Below are 23,340 nucleotides of genomic sequence, written 5' to 3'. Positions count from 1 at the left end.
GTAAAATGTGATGTGCAGTTAACAGTGTAACCCAGTAAAAACTGAAATAGACTACGACGGAGTGATACATGTCCATAACTGGAATGGAAAGTCATATGTGCATCATGTCATCAAGTAAATATATATTTTTTATTATTATAGGGGACCAGTGCTATTTGCCACAAATTTTACTCTAGTGACCACTTCTTAGAGAATGTTTATTTTTGAATCAAGCCATTTTCTGTACATGCCTTAACAATTTGCCATTGAAAAAAAATAAAATACATAAATAAATACCAGGGCATGTTGTCACTACTGGAGAAACTCTCATGTACCCTATTATAGGCTACTTACAAAATAAAAGTCACCAAATGCAAACACACAAATGTAAACAGTAACATCCAAAAATATATAGCCATTATTCTGTAGTGCAGATATTATAAATAATAAATTATATAAAATTTCACCATATAAAACGTGTGACAACTTGCCCCAACCTGACATTTACAAAAATAAATATTCCTGAAAACAATTAAAATCAACCTTTATTATATAGATGACTCGTATCTGAAATTATATTAATGTGGTTTTATTGTGTTTATATTTTATGCAAGTCACAGTTAATTCCATCAGCAAACATCTACAGATGATCTGGCTCTATTAATACAAGACAAAATCAGTTTCAGTCCATGTCCATAACAAATCCTCACTCTTTTCCCAAAGTACTAGTCTCAAATAGCCACACATTTGACTTGCGCCATGGAGTCTGGTCCACGTTACCGCTTATTCCATCCAAGAACCATCTGCTTAGAAAGGAAAAGACTGTCTGACCGATATTTAAAATGACCAACCACAATTTGTTTCTTTTTTTTTTTAAACGTGGCATTTTGCGTCTAGCTTATTCAAAATCAATTTAACAGCAATGATAGACCATCATCCAAAATACTGACTATACCTTAAACATAACTCAAAGAGAAATAACAGAACCGAAAGAGAAATAAATTAAATTAAAACAAGGCATGCATTTTCAAATTAAATCTACCAAATTAAAACACTTATTTTAAAAAGGGAGCATTTCGTTTGTTTAAACTGCATGTCATGTAATCATTAAACATGTGAATGGATTGTATTATTGATATAATTAACGTAATAATAATTTAAAATCCAAATCCTAGCCTCAAGAAAATATCTTCGGTCAAAGAGGTTCAGATGACAAAAAAGTTGGGAATCCCTGCACTAGATACTGCACAAGTACACTGTGTATATAGTGAAAGTACACAGCATAGTACAACGATTTGCAACACAGCTTAAGTCAGTTCTGAAGCAGTCATGTCTTTCAGCAGATCATTACACAAGTGTTTCTCCAGTCTGCCTCCATAATTAAGTGAATCATCCATTGGCTCTGAAGTCCTGCAGATCCTCCCTGGACTGCAGTTAATTCCAGGGGGAAAAAAAAGAGTGGCGTATAAAATGATGTTTGCCCTCGATGTGCCAGTGATGAGGTGTTGGTCTGACAGGTGCGTCGTGATCGGGACAAAGTTTTTGCCATTGCACTCACTTCGCTCAGCCCACACGATAAACACACTCATTAGCCAACAGCCCGTCCCCATGACAGATAGCATGTTTGACATTATTAATTGGCTTTCCTGTAGAAAGAGTCAAGCAGTTGAAAAGGTTTATCATGCTGAAATAATTAATTTTTGCCCCAGAATTTGCTGACAGTTCACTTATTCTGAATGAGAGAGAGTGAATAGAGAGAGAGAGAGAGAGAGAGAGAGAGAGAGAGAAAGAGAGAGAGAGAGAGAGAGAGAGTGTCTCACGATTATTTTAGACTTCATTTTTCACCCGCTCTCTTTCAATCCATCCTGTTTCTGCTCTTCTTATTTCTTCTCGGATGGGAGGAGATGTATTAGCCTGCAAAGATCTGAATTTGTAACAGAAAAATAATTAAATGAAATGTAATTAACTCTAACCTGTATATAGGAAAGGGTTCTTTTTATCTTTCTCCTTTTCAGAGGGCAAAGATTAGCCACATGTTTTGAGATCGCTGTTGCATACAATTAATTTACAATTAATTCAAATTAAAGTGGAAATTATGTACTATGGTAATGGCAATATCATGACATAGTACCTTTAATCTCCCCAGCTATCTTTGCCCTCCACGGCCTCATAATTACTTTAATTAACGACATAGAATATTATACATAATGAAGCGCACCTGAACTCTGCCAATGTCAATATCTGACCTGATGAAAGAAGATTCAGCATAATACTCTTATTAAATACTGAATGTTTAATACGTCCTACGTCCACTTTGGCTTCAGCATACATCAGATTTCCAAATTAGAGCCTTATGGACATGTTTTTGCACTCTATACTGTCACCATTTTACCATTTTAAGATATTTGGTAATAGGAACAAACAATAATAAATAAAAAAAACTCCTCACTTAAAATCTCCATCTAAGTGATATCACACTAAAAGCAGCACAGCAAATTTTAATAAAATAAATTTTAATTTAAAAAAGCTATTAAATGTTCCATCCCTCCATTGTATTGAATTGATTTAACTTGTATTTGTAATAAGACTGACTCAAATAAAATGTATTGATTTACTGATTGATTTGCTTGTATACTACCACTGCTAATAATAATAAAAAATAAAATGCAAACCTAATCTCTTATTTTAGCCATATGTTTCTATCAAAACCCACCTGGCAAACATTATAATAAAATAAATAAATAAATAAATATAGATATGTGTGTATAATAATAATTTAAAACTAAACTCTTTTTTCCCAGTACTGTATGTTCCTCACATTGTAAAGAAATAAATAAATAGAAATGAATTAACTGCTAAAGAGTGTAAACCAATTAGAACATTTTGTGTATTGCATTTAACTCTGTCTGAGATCCCAAACAGGCGTAATGTTAATTTTTTCTATGAGGTATTTTACACTATTTTATCAATTTGAAGTGCTGTTTATAATAAGTTCTCATACAGTATTTTTAGGAAAAGTCACAGAGTTTCAACCTGACAAATGTTAACCTATATTAACAGAGCCTTGGGGTGTCTCAGTTCCCAAACAGAGCATGGCACTTCAGAGAAAACACTATTTTAACAAACTTTCACAACTGGGATTTGTGAATAGGACAAGCGAGATAAAATACAGTAAAAGAGCACTTGCTAGTGGCTTATGTGTGCACAACAACATGCAAGCCAGTCAACAGAATAAGAGTCAACCCACAAGAGTCCTTATAACATTGCCTGTTTATTCCCACTGTGCATTTATCCTTTTTTTCCCCTTATAAGGCTTCATATATGCCACTGAATTATTAGCATTAGCAGTTGAATTGAATCACGAAGAAAAAGGTGAAGACAGGATTTTCTGCACTTCAAGTAGCACTTCTACTAAACATCTGTAAACATGTTATTAATACCAAATATTTCTTAAATCCCAAACCACAAGAACTCGGATCATTATGCTGCTGAAAGGAAACTCATATTAATGAATATGAGTGAATATTGACCAAATTAGAGCAATGCAAATAAGTAAATCAAACTAAGATGAGATAATACAAAATAGATGTTTGGGACAACTCCAGTTTCAAGTGCATTCAATTTTTTATGTATAACATACATGGCTACAGATGGAAACATCACCGTAATATGACACTATGGCACATGATTGAGCAGAAAGCATGCTGAAGGACAGCATGTGTAGAAAGTGTAGATAAAGACGGTGAGGTCTACAGCCAGTAAGCATTAATCCATTAAGAGTCGGTCTGTAGAGTATGTGCCCCATTGTGCTCTACTGCTGCTTGGCCAATCTGTCTGGCCTTTGCGCTCTGTTTTCAGGTCGTAACCCGCCATGGCGCCGGCATTATTAGGTCACGGCGTGGCACCAGCCTGGCATTGGCCGCACACGCAGGGTTGTCTTGGCAACCATCTGCCCTTTGTCACCACGGCACCCGCTGGGCATGCCTTGACATGCCAAACCTCCCAAAACTGACAAGGTGACAAATATTCAGACTCTAGAGGATAGAGATCGAGGCATGCAGATAAGAAAACCAGATTATTACTATCTTCTCTATCTCTCTCTCTTTTTTTATTGTGTGATGGACTTTTGCTGTCTCATGATTTTAACTGCATATAAACTGTAGTAAATGTTATACCGTTCACAGTAGCTGAATTCCAATACTGCATAACTATTAACCAATTTTCTTATCTAACTTCATGTTTAAAGTCAACATGGAAATACATTTGCTTCCATTTACTTTCTTATTTTTTTCTTTCTTTTTTGCTTATAAAACATTCTGTTTCACTATGAAAAATTCTAGAATACTGTGGTAAACTGGAAATACTGTAGTTGCGAAACTGCTTCATGTTGACTTTTATTTAAAAACAACAACATTAGTCTGATTATAAAAATCTATACATTATTTGGATGCCTGACTTAAAAATATTTTATGTAACAAAATATGTAATTGCCACCAACTGACAGAATGTTTTAGTATATTTAAATTAAATTTTACAATTAAATTAAATTTTTTAATTTATGCATTTAGAAGACGCTTTTATCCAAAGCGACTTACAGTGCATTCAGGCTATCAATTTATACATATCATGTGTTCCCAGGGAATTGAACCCCAAACCTTGCGCTTGATAGCACAGCGCTCTACCAATTGAGCTACAGGAACACTGTAATAATAAAAAATAAATAAATAAATTACATCCATTTTCATCTATTTTGTTCATAGACAAAACTTTATATATATGGCATTACTGTCAATTAAAAAACAAGCATGAAAAAAAGAGCATTAACATTAAGCAAGAATGTGTTCAGACAGAATCCATTATAACTACTGTGCAAATGTCAATTAATTCCTCTGTTTAACTAACAACATGTCAAAGAGCACTTGCATATCCTGACATTCTGGGAAACTGTCCACCAGTTATCCAGCCATCAAGATCATCTGAACACATGATGGACTATGAAATGATGACCACTTCAACCAGATCCAACTTTAATAGCTTAGATTTTTGTGGTTCAGTGTTTGTAAACAGACTGTCTGTGATTTTGTTCTTTGATTCCAGAACGTAATTAAAGAACAAAGCCTTTAAAATATAATTTAACAAATTTAAATTCAAATAAATGTGTTTCTTTTAACCAGTAAAATATGCAAATATTAATCTTATTTAGAATTAACAATTTATTAAAAAAAATATATTTTAGTAAACGATATTATTGAAAATGCATACTGAACCAAAACTGCATTAAAAAAGCAAAATAACTAATAATTGCATAACTAATTGCATAAATGTGATGTTTCCTTAGCAATACAGGTTTTCTCTGTTTGTGCATATGTGCATTTGAAAAACACTCATTTGACATACCATATCAGACATAGACATATCATGTTTACATGACCCCAGATCTCAAACTCCCAGGTATGGCCATAAATTGAGGAATATAATCTGATCTCCAAACTGCACACAACACTTGACTTATCATCTTACTTAAAAAGCAAAACCCAAATCCTAGTTTTCATGACACTGCTCTCTGGATTCAGAGAACGACAGATTGTAAACCTCCATCATTCCCCCATCCGTCTATCACGCTCATGCCTCCTCTATCATTTCCCCATCTCTCTCTCCCTCTTCCTGGCTACCGATGACAGTTTGAAAGGTGTAGGCGATCAGAGCATTGGCAGTTCGCTTCCCCACGCTTTAGCACAATGCAAGATTACTTTCAGATACATCTTCCGTGCTCAACACTCGCTCCCAGGGCAGCCTTATCGGCTTCGTCCAGAAAAGCCATGTTATATTGAGCAGCTCCATGTCCAAGGTCTTTTTTATAATTCAAACACTCCTTTTGTCCAGTGTCTTTCACCGCCTTTTATTACAGACGCATGCGTGCAACAAAAAGTGCTCGTGTGAATGCGACCTTGTCTTTTTCTCTGATGGACAAAATTAAAACATTACCATATCAATATATGACATTTCAGTACCAATACGGCTTAGAATGAATAAGGAGTTTAATAAATGAAAGAATTTGCTACTGTTTTTAAACTCAATAAATCCTACTACATGTGATGATGTGATATATTTTACTTTGCTAACTCATTTGCTCAATCAATCACTCCTCCGTTCACTCGCTCACACCGACAGCGGTGGTGTTTAGTCACTCTTTCTTATTCTTAAGACATGAAGATGTCAACTTGAGGAGTTTTCAATATTTCATTATCGATTAAGAAAAGAGTGCTCTCAGCTTTTGGGAAAAGCACCTCCATTTACGGGATAACGGGGCTAGTTGTCACATTACAGTAGTTATTTCTTAGTACTAAAAGGTTTTTACCCAAATCTGAAATTGTGTAAAATGCTTGTTTTCTATAAAAGTGGTTTTTCCATTTTTTTCAAATACCCTAAAACTGTAAGGTTGTATGACTGCCTAAACGTAGCTGATACTATGCCATTTACAGTAAATGGCAGATTCCCATTGTGACAGCTAACCTCATGTTGTCTCAGAAGGTCAGGATGTGTTTAAAGAACTGTATTTTTTCTCTTGGGCAAGCAATGTGAAAAGCATTTAACCAGTGTCATTTTTCTTTCTAACCTAGACTTTTAAGGTTTGAGACCTGGAAATAGATTTTCTGAAATAAAGCAAAAAGTGTGGCAGCTAATCCGTGTCCTCATAATAATCTTTCACCTTTTTTGGATTTTCTTAAGCGTGCAAGTTAACACACAATGACACAGAAAGTTTAAAACACCACACAAGTCAACTCACACACACACAGCCCAAATGCTATAAACACGAATGAAAGTACACAGGTGCCAACTCAGAATTACAGACTGAAAAAATAACTGTATGAATTGAACTTTTCTATTGCTTTGTGATGTTCATAATGTCCTGAACATGATATTAAATAAGATGACTTTAATACCACTATGGAAAAAAAAAAACACTTCTAGAGGTACAGATTTTAAAGCCAGTTCGAATTGAAAAGATGCAAGAAGGGGGTTAAAAAATAGAAAAAGAACAGTCGCCCACAGGAAAGAATTGATTTCCTGTGGAATACGCTACAAAGTGTATCAGTATGAAAAACCTGGCGAGCCGATAAGAAAGATTCCCTCGTTACATTGATAACCATTTGTTCATTTCCTGACAACAACAAAAAAATATATATATAAATCGCTGAAAATGAAACGGGGTGCAGTTTTTTTTCCACTTCTTTTCTTCCTTCTCTCCTTCACACTGGGTTCATTCCATCCGCAATATGGCAGAGGAATGATAATCAGAGCATCAGTTATCGCTGGGGTATTTGTTCCTTGTGGGAAGAGGCACGGTGACAGAAGGGGGAGCACGGTTTGACTCCCTCACTTTTGTGTCAGGGCCCTGCACTCTGGACAAGGGTGGATTTGCATTTTAATAGATGCAATTTATAGAGTTCGCCGTTGCATTCGGCACAGCACAAGTGGCATCATTAAGTTAGCTAAGCCGGATTACTTCTGATAGGGGGGGTCAGATAACAGCAGCGTCGAGCCAGCTCAAAGAGAGAGGAGTCATGTATGAGACACCAGCAAATGTGTGTGTGTGAGCATGTATTTCAAAAGCTCATAAGACACATCAAAATATCATTAGACTGATTCAGTCTGATTCCTTAACTAACACTTAGGGGGAGACCGGGGCATGTTGTCACACATTTTACTCCGATTAATATAACTCAGGGTGTCTGTATTAAAGTCATGGCTCTCTCTCTCTCTCTCTCTCTCTCTCTCTCTCTCTCTCTCTATATATATATATATATATATTTCCAACGATGCTCAGAAAAAAGGATCCCACATTGACCTTTTTTGACAAAATATCCCAAAATCTTGTAAAATGCCATTAAAATATATATGCTTTGCATCAAAAAAATAAAATATATATATATATATATATATATATATATATATATATATATATATATATATATATATATATAAATAACAATAATTAATTACAAAATAATTAATGAAAAAGTAAAAATACAAAAAGTAACAATTTTGAATGATATAAAAAAGATATTTATATATTAAATATATATATAAAAGACAACACAAGATAACCTTCTCCTATAAAAATGTCATCATATAGTTGACTTTATATGTATAATATTTATTTATTAATAAATGTATTAATAGATAATAAATGTATAAATTATGATAAAAAACATGTTTATGTTTAAAAAAAAACAAGACAACCTGCTCCAATAAAATGTCTTCATATTGTTCACTCTTGTCTAAATGCATGTCACTATAATTTTTCTATTCTCTAATGTTATATTTAAAATAAAAACTATTATTAAAATATGAAATGTGTTTTTTGTTGAGTTTTGAACTAGACGTTTGAAACCTAGATATAAAACCACTACTAATGAAAACACACATTTGTGTAATTGAATTTTTAATTAAAAGCATTGCAGTTGCATATATGCATAATCTCCACATGCTGATTATCTTCTCTCATGTACTGATGGAGTAGACAGTGTTTGCAAGTCTTGAACAGAGAAAAGAGAGGTTAACAGAGGAGACAGCTGCCTGGTCTTGAATTTACCACTGCAAAGAGGTGCAGTCTGTCAGTCGAAGAGCAACGGACTGTGGAGGACACACCTCAACGGCTGCGTAAATAAGAGATTATGCATCGGGCAATAAAACTGCAAAGTGCGTTGGGTTCTGTTTGTGCAACTGTGTTTGTGTGTCAGGGTGAGTGTGTGTATATGTGTATTTGTGCAACTGTGCGTGTACGCTATTATTAGAAATGCAATATTCATGGCTGAGTTTGCACTTTCATAGAGGTGCCCCATAATAGTTTGGAATACGACTATGAAACATTAGACTTTTCTGACTTTGAGAATGTTTTCTACACCAAGACCAACAAAAGTAATAAAAACTAAATAAGTAAAGTATTCAGGAATTCATTCAGGAAGCTATTTTTGAATAATCCAACTAAATTCCACTATATTTAGATACACCTGTGATACAAAATCATTTCAGCAACATGCAGCACTGGTAGGCCTGGTATAATACCTAATCTGAGAGTATATATGTATTGCTTGAAAAAAAAAAAGACCTGCAAGTAAAACATGTTCAATTAATGCATAAAACAAAGAGATTAAAATCAATAATGTTTTTCAATATCCAACTAACCTTGTACTTGGATATAATAAATTGGACTGTGCATTTAACCCTATATTTTGGCATATTAATACCTTTCCCCATTATGCTGATATGCGGGCCGGACCCGGACGTTCACCTAATTGTGTAAGCCATTTTCTGTTAGACTGCACAAATCCATTATATCTGTGACTTTCACTGCAATAATGTGATTGAATTAATGCACCAAAACAGATTCTGTGGCCTGCAGAGGGAGACAATGACAGATGCCCTTATTGCGAGCACACTACCTCTCTTCTGTTATCAATACTATTAGCGCTAGTGTTAATAAGGGTGAAGTATTAAAAGCCCTTGTGCATGTCAGTCAGTGAGGAGATGTGGAGAGGGCCTCATAGCTGCTGATAAACCCTGACACCTCACAGCAGGGTGAAAGCAGACAAAGCATGTACAGAGAGACAGGCCAGATGAGCCCTTATCAGTGTGTTAGGATGGTCCACATGCCCTCTACTTTTGCTTACAAAAAAAGGGTTGCATTATATATATATATATATATATATATATATATATATATATATATATATATGTGTGTGTGTGTGTGTGTGTGTGTGTGTGTGTGTGTGTGTGTGTGTGTGTGTGTGTGTGTGTGTGTGTGTGTGTGTGTTTTAAAAAACCATTACAACTATTTGCCATTTAAAAATGCTAGACATCAAATATTATAAACAAACTATGCAATTAAACAATTAAACAAGCCATCAACCATATTTTCGCTATAGCTTTTCATATAAATTGGAGTAGAATGTTATGCTTTTCATTTAAGTATAATACTAAAGTTTAACTAAACTACACTGTGCATAAACAAGGTTCAGATGCACACAAAAAAAATGCACCTAGCGTATATAACTGGGAAAAAGGCAAGACAACAAATATATCACAGCTCTAAGCCAATATGTTCATTGATTTAAATAATTCAATTGTCTCCTTACACTGACTGAACAAACATAATGTACCTCACGATCAAGTTATTGAAATCTGACATTCATTTCAATGCCATATCTATCAGTAGTTCTTTTTGTTTTCCAGTTTAGCTTCAAATAGTATTAGCTTTCATCTTAACGTTCAAAAATACAGTCACACAGAATTACTAACAGTATTTCATAACCATAATTGTTTTTAGTTCATTTTTGATTATTATTCTATTCTATTATTATTATAGAATAATATAGACAGTTCAAACTATAGAATAATCAGAAAATGAGCTAAAATTAATTGTCCATATAATAACATATACTTTATACAAATATGACAAAACCTAAGATGTATACAAGCTAATTCTCTTACAAAGTGTTTCTTGATAAACTTTTATATAAAACTTCAAATGTTTGTCAAAAACAAGATAAAAAATTTTCCCTTCAACCTTTCTTTCTTCGTTATTGGGTTTTACTAATTCTAATACGTTATATTTCTGTGAACTTGACAAAATGTAAACAAACAAACAAAACCTTTTTTTTAAGCAGACTTACTTTAAATAATTTGCATGCGAAGAATATGCCTTGCCCATCGCAGAGGCAAGGGAATTAATTCACGATTGTACTGAATGAATATCAAACAACATGTTTATTCTTATAGTCAATACTGACTAATAACATTTGTCATTGTGCCTACATGAATATTTAATGAAATTAATATATCTGTGACAGCATATTTCATTTCGGCTATATTACAAATGAGTAAACACACCGAGTGCTGCTGAATGGGAGTATGTATGTGTGTGTGTGTGTGTGTGTGTGTGTGTGTGTGTGTGTGTGTGTGATATACCCACCCTTCTGACATGCAGGACCCTTATCTAGGCTAGTGATCACAGAGTTTATCTTTTTAATTATGTGGCAGGTCTCTTCTAAAGATGTGCAGGATATGTGTGTATGTGTGTGTGCACTTGTGCATGTTTCCATTCTCAGCGATAGCGTTCCGGTTGCTTCTCATTCAACATCAAAATCAGCCAATTTCATTTGCACCCCCTTCACCTTTCTATCAGGACCTCAGCGTTAGGGGATTCAGGGGTCCCTGTTCGGTCTGCACTGAGAGACAGAAAAGCAGATAAGATTCCTCCTTTTCATCCCTGCGTCATGCAAGGTTCACATAATTATTCTCTTTATGCTTAATGCTGAATTCATTATGCAATGTCAAAATCCTATAAGTTGTGTAATCATACACTCAAAAGTGGGAAACATTTTTATTTCTTAATGTTTTTGATCATTTATTTGATCGTTAAAAGCAATGATATTCTGAAATAGAATTACAATATAAAATGACTGTTTTATATTTATACTGTTTTAAAAAGCATTTATTCCTTTGATGACAAAGCTGAATTTTCAGCATCAGTACACGAGTCTTCAGAGTCACATGGTCCTTCAGAAATCATTCTAATATGCTGATTTGATGCTCAAAAAACATTTCTTATTATTACCAGTGTTGAAAACAGTTGTGCTGCTTAATGTTTTTGTGAAAGTGATATGCTAACATTTAAAAGTTTGGGGTAAGAAGATAATAAGAAGAACATTATTAATATCTGAGCAACAAATCAGCTAATTTCAATGATTTCTGAATGATTTTGATTTGTCATCCCAGGAATAAATAACATTTTAAAACATATTACAATAGTAAACAGTTCTTTTGAAATGTAATTATATTTCTCAATACATAATAGTTTTTTTACTGTATTTTTGATCAAATAAATGCAGATTCGGTGAGCACAAGAGACTTCTTCCAAAAACATAAAAATGTAAATGCTTTTGACTGGTAATGTATACAGAATCGAAATAACTGTTTTGTGTAAGACAAATCTGGCTCCTTAGCTGTCAAATTTGTATTTTCTTCACATCAGACTCTATTCTAAATTAGTTTGAGGAAACAACATGAGTGCGTTTCTGATTGTATCACAGGACCGTTTGCTGTTAGATGCTATAAGGAGCATTATTATCAATCATCCTGATATAATACGTCAAGACTACCTTTAAAATCTTTGCCGATCAGGGAGGGGTGCTCAGCCATGGTTCCTGCCCTGACATCCGTTCAATATATTGTCTAAGGTCAGTCTGTACATAGCGCATCGTGGAATGCCAAGACTGTGGATTTCGAAGCCTCTCTCGATTTAGCATTCGGTCGGGATTTTTAACCTCTTTTCTAAGTGTAAAGTCAGCTATGTGCTACACTTAAGTCACGGGGACCCAGACGGTACTCAGACACATGGTACCACTGTAATCTCCAACATCTTTCACAAATACAGAGGATGCATGCACACGTCAAGACAGCCATTACTACTCAAATATAGAGAGAGAGTCTGGATATAAATGTACTTGTTTGCAACATAGCCAAAATGTGTCCGTTTTAAAATATTTATATTTAATCTAGATTAATTTTACTTCCTAATTACTCATTTCTGGACAACCAGATTAAAAAGAAAAATAATATAAAAATAATAATAATTCACAAGCAATATATAAATCAATGCCAACTGATTATTTAAATATAAATAAAGTATTAATGTTCTGTGAGATTTTTTTTTCTTCTTACAACACCACCACAGGATGACAAAATCATTTAAATTAATATATTATTAATAATAATTAAATATTATTGTTAATATATTGATAATTACCACAATTTAATATTTAATATTAATGATCTAACTTAAATCATATATATATATATATATATATATATATATAGTTTGTTTGTTATTTAGTATCATACATCAAAAAGTTGAAAAATAATATAATGACAAAAATCACAGAATCCAAGTTTAACAATGTCCTTTATGGTTTAGAAACACATGTTTAATGTGTGTATAAACTGCAAAGAGCAACTCTGTGAAATCAGCCTGACTTACTATCTGACTTCACCTTAAACAAAATGCACACACACAAAATCCATATAATCAAACTGATTTAAACCAAATCACATATTCAAAGGTACCAGTTCAGTGATTGCTCCTAGCAGGCATCTAAATCCATTGTGTGGCCTCTCTAGGAGCTGTCAGCTGACCCTGTGTTGCAGGTTAAGGGTTAAATGGCTGTAAATGGTGACGACTAAAGCTGTGGGCGGCGGTTTACGGGAGATAACCTCCTTGTGATGCCTCCTACCCTCGTATTAACCCTAACATGAGGGGCGCCACCCACCCACATCACACGAAAAACAGCCTCAGTGACGATTTAAAGAAAACGCTCCATCACTGAGCTTCATCTAAATAATCAAGCTTCCTGCAAAGAGAGAGACAAACCACAAATCTGAAATCTGTTAAATGTGCAAACAACAACTGATCACTGTAGTAAGTCAGCATTTGACAATCCTTTCTGTACTTTTCTGATTACATCTTAATGTTATTCTGCCTATCTGCACTTAAACATTATAAAACAATATTTAAAAAATAAAAATAAAATAAAAATAAAACAGTTTCTGGAACCTTTATTTTTACATAGTTTAGCAGATGTATAATATAATAAATATAATACTTTTTATAAGTCCCTTTAAATGGATGTTTTCTTAAATAGGTGTTCATGAATGGTACAAAACACAAGCTTCTTACAGCACATCGTCCAGCATCAAATAATAACACACTCTCATTAATGTCATCTCTCTTCCACAGTCAATAGTAAATACATATGCCCTGATGAAACCAAACCTGATGTAACCTCAAATTCAGGATTCAGTGGGGCACAGAGCATAATAATATAATTATCAGCCACTGAAAATCATATCGTCCTTTGATTCATCTAAATATTCAAGGGTGAATGTCTATGGTGGTTATGTCCCTGCTAATAATACCATATTGCACAACCCCTTGGACCCTTGTTGCATATTGCCCCTAGTGTTCAAGATCTTAATGGACATACAGGAATTTGTTCTCGCTGGGGAAAAATGGCAGCTGTGGTTGCCAGAATTACTCTGTAAAAATGCAGAAAAAAATATATATATTTTACAGTTTTAAAATGTAATTTACTCAAATCTGTTTGTAATTTTAACATATACTGACAACCACCATAATAACACAGTTGATAAAGAGAAAGACAAATGAAGAATCATAGCTTTTCTACAAGCACACAGTATCATAACACACATTGCAAAACCCTATAATGGACACTATAATAATACAATAAACATTAATTTAACAACCTCGGATGCAACATAAAACTGTAATGATAACAAAAATGACTACTGATAAAAACAAGTATTTAAAAGAAATGACATCAAATACTGTATATATAAATATATAGGCCTTTTCTTTTTGTCTGTCATATCCGTTTGCAGAGTTTGATATCCAGAGTGAAATTGGCCATCCAACTCTAGTGAAGCACAAGAGGACGAATCAGATACTGAATTTCTGAGGCAGGTTGAACCTAATCATTGTGTCTCTTCTGAAGTCTAATTTCAAGACAAACCTAAAAATGAAAGCTTAGACAGCAGTGATGCAGCACAGAAGACCAAATTTTAAAAAGCAAGTATTAATATTGACTGAACTCATCCTAGTGCTTGCTTGCACACAACCACTGCACAAACCTTTACAATGAATAAATGAATAAATATAAATGCCTGAGAAAATTCTAGAACAGAGTGTCTGGACAGGAGTTATATTTCTGGATAATAACGGATACAGTAATACCTCTGAAAGTGAACCATACAAAAAAAAAGTTACATTTGGCTCATGGTGTGAAGACTTCAATGATCGCTGAGGAGGTCTGGTACTGGAGTGGTTCACATTATCTATCCAGAACCTGGGTTTTTGATCTAACTCTCTCACTAGACCTCCATGTCTGCAGCATCATAGAGGTTATATGGATGTCAACACTGCAAATCATACTCTAATGACTATCCCACATGCTTCGCTTGCACTAAATGCTGAATCCATCCATTGTCTTTTTACTGTCCGTTTCCATCTCCCTAACCCCATTAGGATGGATGTGGTCCACATATGATAGAGTTTGGTCACAGCTGTCCTGCTCTGCAATTGTAACCAAAAATATACAACAACATACATGGAATCCCACCATGAGTGTGAAGAAAAGATTAAGGAATTTTCTGAAAATAAAATATATTCTTTTTCCACAAGTGTAATGTTGACAGTGGCTCTAAATAATTGTAAATATAAGAAAATAATCATGAAAGATTTTTTCGACAGTGAACTAATACAAGGGCTTTGGAGAGAAGCTTTATTCAAGTGTGGTATTTGGCAGTTAATGTGAACATTAAACTCTATATTTATTTAAATTATAACAATTGAACAATTGTTCAATATTCTCAAATGTGTTTTATCATGTATTTAAATTTTTTTATTTCGTGGACAAATAAATAAATAAATAATGTAATATATTGAAATCGAAATGTTTTGTGAGCACTGAGTTTTTCCAGAGTGTGTTCTTGTATTTATGCAGCATCTGTTTGTGTGATATCTCAGTGATTCTGAAGGCTGTGGGCCTCCCGGTGCATCCATGCTACACTGATCAGCTTTCTCAAGTGTGACTGCAAGCATTGTTCTGCCAAACAAAGTCCTCACATTGATGTGCAGAACCCGCTTAGCAGACAGAACTTTTTTTTAACTTTATGCTATTAAGCTGCAAAACACAGATATCAAGATTTATGTTAAGGAACATATAGAAAAACACATCAAATGTAAAAATGTACATTTGAATCTCATTTCACATTGACTCTACTTATTTTTGTTATGTTATACTTTATTGATATATATATATATATGAATTGAATTGAATTGATATATATTATAATGATGCATAATAACTAGCTTAATTGTAATATGTAATGAGACTGCCAAAGAGAGCTGAAACCCCCTGTTGGGGGAGATCCTAACATGACTCTTGTATTGTTCTGTAAGACAACATGACTCATGATCAAAACATTGACTGACAGCTCCATGGCATTAGGAAGATTCACAATGGAAAAGGGACAGCAATAGGAAGTCCATCTTTGCTCAGTTACGAATAATGCTTGTTAATGAGGTATCCTGAGCGTGCTTTTTATATGCCAAACAGTGATTTCATTTTATAGAAGATTCATTTCTAATGTGTGAAACTAAATGCCCAACAGTTTAACAATATAAGGGACAAGAAAGGTTGATTAAATCGTGTGGTAGTGTTTATTCTCGTGAAACACTAAAATAATTTGTAATATATGTATATGTGGAAATTTACGTAGAAACAATTATTGGAAAATTAGGAAGCCTATAACACATTTAATAAATACTAAGTCTATATCCTCTGGGTTTATTCATTTATTTTTTAAATAGTATTTATTTATTAAGCTATTTTAGAAGCATAACAATACTGTGAAATAAGTAAGTTAACTTAAAGGTACAGCTTAGTTTGGGGGGGGGGGGGGGGGGGTCGCTTAAAATACCAGAAAAACACAAATGCGGATAACACGGTTCCATTATAAAACAGAAACTCCAAATATACTTTCAAGCGTAAATGAAAATAAAGCAAGGACGTGTAACATTCAGTGAAGAGGGCGGTGTGTGCCTGAGGTAAGACCACACACACACACACACACACACACACACAAACTCTTCTGTTTGATCAGTCTATCTGAAAAATAATTAGACTTTAACGTGGCCGAGATGGTGTAAGCAGAGGTTTGTTAAAACCCTTTTTAATATCTTAAAAATAGCCTTTAGCGGACACTATAATAAATAAAAAATTAAATTAAAAAAAAAAAAGTTTTTCTACACGGAATAAAGAAACGCTATTTTTTTAATGGAAGCCCCACAAATATTTTCAAATATATATTGGTAGAGCCTTGTCTAAGGAAATATGACAGTGCTTGAAGAACACATCTCCCCCTTTTTCAAGAGATATTACAATAAATAGGGAACAACTACTAATTTTATATAATTTTAATGAATTGCACACAAAAAGAAAAACGTATGCAGCGATATATTAACCTGTATTAATAATCCAGTATTCTTTGCAAACTAAACTGTTTTTAAAATATATTATTTAGGCCTATTATCTTTCCGTTTGGGTGTTAAAAATCCATTCATAAATGCAATATAGGCTATTACAACAGTTCTTAACATTCTACAATTTACCATTTATAATCAACACCATATTTTAATGTAATATCTATTTGTTTGTGTTAATCGATTAATTTAACAAAGAGTCTTATATTTTGCCTCAATTTAGAATAGGCCTAGACGGACTGTGATAAATAAGCTATAGGCTAGGCTATTAAGAAAATATTTTAAAAGTCAAATGCATGTGTTTCTTGTTTTAGAAACACACTCATGCCTTTACGTTTGTCTGTTAAATGCAGCATGATGCTATTTGCGTATCACCTTCCTCAGAAGCTCTTGGAAGTAAAATCTGCACAAGCACAGGTGTCCAGCAAGACTTTTTGTAAATAAGTGACTGTGCGCCACCTCCTGGGGATTTTGAGAAAATTTAATAAGAAGCTTCTGGTAAATCTCGCCGTAGTGAATAAAGAGTTCATTTGGGGTTCCCCAGATTACCACAGTGACGAAAAGCTTAGAAAACCGTACGCCTCAAATAACCTAGCTTTGCCAAAAAACAGCTTGACGATCTTAAATGGAACGCCAAAAGGGGCTTTGATTGCCTTTTTATTTTGCCGTGTAAAGTCCTGACCCTCGGAACACGGCACATGTTGACGACTGCTATTGTTCAACACAAAAGAGCCAGGCCTACAATTTGTTGTAAAATGAATTTAATTTCCACACATTTGCTTTAGGGAATTTTGGGGGGTTAGAAATGACATGTCTGAAGAAGACCTTAATTTCCCTGGTTGACCTAACGCCATCACATCTCATGGATAAAGACCGTAATTAGCGCGCTTTGACGGCGCGAGCTTGCAAATGTGGCATGTTCATTTCCGCACCACTACTGCAGCCACTATGCATTTATCTCTTCTAGTAGGTCTTTCTCACCGCATGCTCGTCGTGTACGGTTTAGATGAGAGAGAGAGAGAGAGGAGCTACGGACGATTCCAGTTACCTTGACACCCTAATAGACTGCCCTTCCTCAACCAGTGCAATCGAGCAAACCAGTGGAGCAAAAATCATTAGGTAAGCATAAGCAACATAATCACAATCAGATCTCCCGCTTCCATCAGTGAATCTATGCCCTCTCTCAAGGCTACCCTATGTTTTTATACAATACTTTTTAGCCTTTGCCTCGCTCTTCCCGGAATCCTGTCACTTTTCTCCTCACTACATCCTCCAGTTAAAAGAGATGCTGACTTCACCGCTGTTTAATCTGCGCGAGGTAAATGACCTCTCGGCTGAGCTCGGGTCGCTATCTGCGGCTATAGAAGTATGTTATCACCGTTATTAGAGCACGTTAAACAGTGGCTGAGAGTGTAGAGACACCGGGCGAAATTGGAAGCTTATTGTGATTGATGGGTTCCTATTAGGCGCTCGCTGTTATCGCGGCGGATGGAGGGGAACGGGCCACTGAGTTGTAACACAACAGATTACCTGAGCCTGTAGTCTCCCGAAGGATGTTTAAATAAAACATAGTCGCTCCTTCTCTCTCTCCTTTTCCTCCCCACACCTTCATTTTCAGTAGCGGGCCACTCCACCTATTCAACGTCATGTGCAATTTGCCCTAGCCTCTCTACTCAATAAACTGACATTGCGCTCATTTTCCTTTTGTTTCCCCGAATATAAAGGAGTGCCGCCGTGAGACTAGTGAGGGAGGGAATCGTATTTTGGTCCACGCGTTTCCACAGACCTTTTTTCTTCCCTTTCCTCCCTTTTTTGGCGCACTGTGCCAACATGATTGATTGTGACTCGCAAACCGGGTGTCCAGCTCTGCCCAACAAATGACTCTGGCCCCTACCAGTAGACCTTGACCAGACAGAAATCAATATTTCACCATTAAAATCTATCAAAGAAGAGTTAAGGCTGCAGCTGTCCAAGGCGCCCTTTTGAACATTAAATCCGACACGTGTAGTACAGGGGTAATCAATATATAATGGTTCACAGATCATTTGTGGTCACCTTTTCGGTCGTGATGGATACTTGGAAGAGTCGTGATTCATTTTGTCACCCCATAACGGCGAACTGTGTCAAGTCGTTCCTTCATTTCATCTGGAAGAGATTCCTATTCCTCAAAGTATGAGGGAAAGTATATGGGGGAAAAGAGCAAGGGAGGGGGGTGGGGTGAGCTCGATGGTAAATGAAGAGCACCAGCCTCCAGGTTCCAATTTCAATGAGAATATATAGAGATTTTGTGTCTGGTGGAGTGTGAAAATTCCTTTGAGATAGAACAAACATTCTTGAAGACCAAACCACACAGCAGATACAGAATAGATGGCGGAACATTGGCCATGCATAACAGATTAAGTTTAACCTGGTCAAATAGTATTTCTAATATAAGCAACTATATGCAGCAACTGTGCATGTAATCAGACTGCAAAGTCAATTTACAAAACTTGCATTCGTTAGCAATTATATCCTTGATTATTGCTTTTTGTGTGTGATTCACTCAGGGCTGTTCCTGAGGGGGACCTCTGGAACACAGGTGAACCTAAAGAGCAAAATGAAAAGAATGCTTATCACTGAAGGAGGAGCATGCTTTTCCATTGATCTCACGAGCAGCCTGCTGCTGCATGACACAAATTACTATAGTACTCAGAGACTGTAACCTGCTTTACTAAAACACATCCAGTCCCCCAAGCGATCGTCCAAGTTTGTCTCAACCCATATGCTATGTTGAATACCTGCTGCGGCGAAGATTATTAGTTACAAGCAACTGTCATTAAAAATGGATTTATTCACCCTCTGCAGGGAGCGGTTCTGCCCTCCTGATCACGAAAGTGTGCCTTAACAGTATGGTGGGCTTTCTCACAATTTAACCCCATACACTTAATAAATGTCAAAATGTGTTGCTTTTGCATCGTTCATACCCACTCGACTTTCTAATAATCTGTGCTATAGCATCTTTTCTAGATGCTTCTTAGACACGTTTATTCTATGCATTAAATGGTCATAAGATGTCCTAAATGTTACTTGGATACTTCCATATTCCTCAGTTGGATTTCTTAAAAAGGGAACAACCATAAAAATATCAAATATCAATATATGACAACATATCAAACCATTGTTTTGGTCAACTGAAATTGCAATATATTATCGTTTTCAACTAGTGATATGAATGAATTCATGCTACTAAACATAACAGCTCAAAATGCTTGTTTTGAGATTCATTGCATCCAAGATAAGGAGATCTTGAAGAGACAGTGAATATTTAGGCAGGAACAGGCAAAACGGAGATGGTACTCCTGTCACAGGGGAGGAGGAGAAGAAGAGGCTGAAACGATAAGTGATTACGGTCAGACGCTCCATTCATCATCTGCTGCTGTGTGCAGTTTCCAGGGCCTTCACTATTATCAGACTGAATGTCAGTGCCCCTGAATAAATCTCCCTATCTACCTCCACCATTACAAGACCTTGATTACCACATTAACATCTCTTATGGGTTTCTGTATGGAAACTAAACCTAAACCTTTCCTTAACACACGTGAAAAAAAAAGAAAAAGAAAAGAAAATGTCTGTTTTAGTAAAATTTAGTGGAAAATAAGCTTCTTTAGCCATAATGGACCAATGTTGCCATAAAGAATAAAATGTTTGAGAGTTGACAACACATTTTAGGTGTGTTTACATTTATGTGTTTTCTGCAGCCCAGTGGATAAACTAATGAGCTAATGTTGACTATGTCCTGGCTTTGTTGTTCCTCGCAGCGCTTTCTGCTCATTTCACATGATGGACGATACAGTCTGCAAGCTCACACATTGCTATAATGCAGCTTAGTGTCCTGTCACTCTGCATCAGCACCGGTGTGATGATAGAGGCTGTAGCATGATGTATTTCTTAACCTCGCAAATTGCCTTCAGAAAAAAAACCATACAGCCATTGTAAGAAAAACGTGTACTGATGTGACTGATATAAATATATCAGGGTTAATGGGTAAACACAACAGAAAAGAGATGGACTAGTAGGCTGTATGTTAGCCAGTAGAAAGATTTAAATAGTTTAGAGAACATAACATCCATAGGCTACATGTCAGAGTAAGAACAGGTGTTTCGACAATGTACACTGTAAAAAAAAAAAAAATCCATAAAATATATAGTAAAAAAAACAACAAAAAAAAACATCAGCTGTGGTTGCTAGAATTATACCGTAAAAAAATACGGTAACACTGTTTTAGATTTAACCATTTTAACTTAAATTTACAGTTTAAGACCGTAATTTAACTGATATAATGTTAGTATACCATCTTATTGAAGTACTGAAATCTGGTTTGTACCAAATACACTGGTAACCACCAGAAGAAGGTGGTGATGAGAAAGTCACGTGATGCAACAAATAATGGTAAGACTCATTAAACTGAAATATGCAATAAACATTAATTTAACAACATGATATGTAACATACAACCCTAATAATCATAACAGATAAGAAAAAATAGGAAGAAACATAGTATAAAAAAACCCCATCAAATTCAAACAAAAGTAGATTCCAGATTAAATTTTTAAGGAGAAAACAAAAAACAAATCGAGACAGTTCAATAGTCTACATTGTAGGCATACCGTAGTTTTCCCAACACGTTTTCCAGAATATTTTGTCACAATTTATTTTATTTTAAATAAAAAGATGAATGTAAGCTGAATGATAGACATCATACACGTTTTCTTTACTTTCTAGCCTTGAACAAGGTCCATAAAAAGGATTTCTTATTGCAGCTGTGTTTGAAAGCTAGCCTACTGCAGATTCAGAATAGGGTTCTGCTTGCCTGCGCATCCGCTGTTTGTTAATTGAGGCAAGGGAGAGAGCAGTTACTAGACCTGTCAGTGTTAATCAAGCCTAATCTCTTAACACAAGCCACGCTTTGCAACGAGCTGAAGATTAATATTCCGACCGAAACAGATGATAAATCATTTGTACATAATTAGCGCTAGGCAAGGTTATAGCTGACACGAATTTTTATCTTAATTACGGGGGAAATTTGTTCCATTAATTTAATTTGTCTCGCACGGACGAGCCCGCGCCTAACAAAGTTAATCTTACACCTGTCAGTACGCTGCTGTGTCTCCAAAGCTAGTCAGCTAATTCGCCGTCTACTGCTCCCTAAACAGCATCCCAACATGGAACTTCTTGAGTGTCTCATTTGAGAAAAACTGTGTCTGATTCTTGAACAAATGATTCTTTGAATCTTTTCGAAGTCGGATCTTTTCAATAACTCGGTTGAACCGGTTCACGAACCGATCCAAGCGATTCCTAAATTAATTGTATTTAATCTGTCAAAGTGGTTGTCTAGTCAACAATTCACTGAACCGAGAATCGACTTGTAATGAGAACACAGTGAACTGATATATAAGCATTTGGGAATGTACCGAGGGCTAGTCAGCTAGTCGATAAAACTTACCGAAAATATAACAGCTGCTAGGCTGCCTAATAATTTTAAACGTTTAATTTTTATGTTTTGTTTTTAACAGCAACCAAAATCTGGGACATACAATAAACAACTACATTTGACATTTGAAAAAGATAACAGCAGTAGGCCTAACTTCTAGGCTTAGAGCGTTTGTTGGAAGATGTCAAAGATTACATAATTACGTCATTAAGTAAGAGAATGCTATCTAAACAATATTGAACTGTTTTTTTTTAATGAACTGTTCGAAAGAACCGATGGACGGAAATGAGTTGACTTTGCGTGATTACCTGAAGAGCGTCAAATAAAATATTGATGTTGTCAGCAAAGACTCAGTGGTAAAGATTTTTAACATTCCTTATCATAAAGTATGAGTTCGATGCCTCAAATAAAAACAAACAATGCACATCCTGAGTTGATAATGAAAGAGTCTAAATCGCCTCAGGTGAAACTGTCATTCTCGAAACTGTAGCCCAGGCCTATACCTCAGAAGGTTCATCAGCAAATGTGAAGCATCAACTGAACTGTGGGAAAATACTGCTGTAATTCGTAGTTTAAGTTTGTCTTCTATACGGCTTGAATAACACAAAGAGTTTGATGGCTTCTGACTTTATAGTTGTATCGGCTTTGTAAGCAAACCAAATGGCTATTTTGTGGAACATACGCTAGTCCATTTTCAACTATTAGTAGAACTGATTCGTGTCCAATTCATCTGCAGTGTTTTGGCGCCATCTCCTGGACACCGTTGAAG

At 35.2% G+C, this 23,340-nt stretch overlaps 1 long non-coding RNA gene across 1 annotated transcript; it reads right to left on the bottom strand.

Annotated features, from left to right (window-relative positions):
* Positions 1-552: 552 nt before the first annotated feature.
* Positions 553-23,262, bottom strand: LOC127943085 (uncharacterized). Its single transcript, XR_008149541.1, has 3 exons — positions 23,075-23,262; positions 1,800-1,903; positions 553-1,625 (listed from the first exon to the last, which is right to left on the bottom strand). It is a non-coding gene; the product is annotated as an uncharacterized LOC127943085 (long non-coding RNA).
* Positions 23,263-23,340: the final 78 nt, after the last annotated feature.

The sequence above is a fragment of the Carassius gibelio genome, chromosome A1 (assembly GCF_023724105.1).
Source record: "Carassius gibelio isolate Cgi1373 ecotype wild population from Czech Republic chromosome A1, carGib1.2-hapl.c, whole genome shotgun sequence".
Classification (NCBI taxonomy): Eukaryota; Metazoa; Chordata; class Actinopteri; order Cypriniformes; family Cyprinidae; genus Carassius; species Carassius gibelio.
Note: the sequence above shows the minus strand (reverse complement) of the source record. Positions and strands in the feature narration are given on the sequence as shown.